The sequence below is a fragment of the Chiloscyllium punctatum genome, unplaced genomic scaffold, assembly GCF_047496795.1.
Source record: "Chiloscyllium punctatum isolate Juve2018m unplaced genomic scaffold, sChiPun1.3 scaffold_1054, whole genome shotgun sequence".
In the NCBI taxonomy this organism is placed as follows: Eukaryota; Metazoa; Chordata; class Chondrichthyes; order Orectolobiformes; family Hemiscylliidae; genus Chiloscyllium; species Chiloscyllium punctatum.
Window position 1 is genome coordinate 32,414 of NW_027310788.1, and position 1,696 is coordinate 34,109.

A 1,696-nucleotide genomic window follows, 5' to 3' on the forward strand; every position below is an offset into this window, starting at 1 on the left:
ATGCCATCTATCAACCCCTCAGAAAACGAACAGGAAATGACATCACCGCAAACCCCAGGAACCCCATCGAGGAGAAAGATATAAATAGAAAGCAGGAGACAACAGCTTCGCTTCACTTGGAGGTCGCCACTGATGATGATGTTACCTAGCCAAGTGAAGAAACGTCTGGATATCAAAGCTACAGCTGAGCAAGCAAACCTACACCCTACATGTTAAATCATTTTTCATGTTTATGTTGCATGAATCTGCGGTCATTGATCCACAGTTTAGTTTCACTCCCTATAGGTAACATGCTGATTTCTCCCGTTGTTCATAGTTCAATGTGATGCATCCAGTGTTTGCATAACCAGATGGAGCTTGCTTCCCACATCTTGTGTTTATCTGTACCTAATGTCCAGCATTCATCAATGGCGAGAGCGAGACCAATGTGTAAGTCTCTCCGTGCCCATGCACGGCACCCACAGCAGCAATTCTCCACTGTGCATTTACAGCCAGTTCTCAGTGCCCCGAAACCCACGCCCTGCCCCTTTGAAATATCTCCATTATTTTGTGCTGTCTCGCTGTGCTCTTCTCACCAGGATTAATTACTTCTACTCAACGTCCTCCGGATTTCATATGGCAAAACATTCATTAAGAATCCCTTTGCATAACATGCACTTCGCAGCTCTCAGTATTTGATTTTCCTGTATGTCTTTCATACGAAAAAACGTTAACAGCAACTTGACTTGAAAAAGAAATTCGCGCTCCTTTTCATTATCCCAATGCAACCGACATTGTAATGTAGTTTATTCAACAGGCTCAAACTATTCTTTGAGATTTTTGTCATAGCGTCAATGCAGATAAAATAACTATTCGAATCCCAGTTTCCATACAACAGCTGTGATAATCTGAAAACCACACCATTGAAAGCCGGTGATGACAGCGACGAGAGTGGGATTCGAACCCACGCGTGCAGCGCACAATGGATGAGCAGTCCATCGCCTAAACCTCTCGGCCCACCTCGTCACAGATACACGAAAAGCTCTGACCTTATGAATAATTGAATTTTGTAAATCATGCAGAGAAGCAGATATTTCTCCCTGGTGTTGGTGAAATGAGAAATAACACAGTACGGTTCCAAGACTATGGTCTGACCCCTGGGATGTGGGGCAAGTGCACTCCCACTGTCACACTGTGCACACATTGATCTGAACAAATGTGAGGAAATGAATATGTAACAAGGTCTGTTGAATTCTGTGAAGATTTGAAGTCAATGGAATGAAGAACCCGAGACAGCAGGAGGTTTTCTTTCAATAAAGAGTTGGATCGAACTCTGAAGGATCGTGGAGTCAAGGGTTATGGGACTAAGGCAGGAACAGGATACAGATTGAGGATGTTCAGCCATGATCATAATGAATGGTGGTGCTGGCTCGAAGGGCAGAATGGCCTACTCCTGCACCTGCTGTCTATTGTCTATTAACTTGCCTGTGAGGAATTGTTTTCCAGACTGGAGGAGAGTGCATAGTGCTCAATGTCATTATTCGGAACACCTAACTTCCGCTCAGATGTTTTTGACACTCACTTGTGTACAGGACAGACAATGTCAAAATCCAAAATAAGGCTAAACTGACAATTGAACTCAACAATGCAAAAACCTTGATCTGTATCATTTTCCTGGGCCGTGCGACACCAAGTCACTGTATGATCACAGCAACAC

The 1,696-nt window shown here is 43.8% G+C and overlaps 1 non-coding gene across 1 annotated transcript; it reads right to left on the reverse strand.

The window, feature by feature from the left end:
• Positions 1-922: 922 nt before the first annotated feature.
• On the reverse strand, positions 923-1,005 carry trnas-gcu (transfer RNA serine (anticodon GCU)). The gene has a single exon. It is a non-coding gene; the product is annotated as a tRNA-Ser (tRNA).
• Between the last annotated feature and the right edge of the window lie 691 nt (positions 1,006-1,696).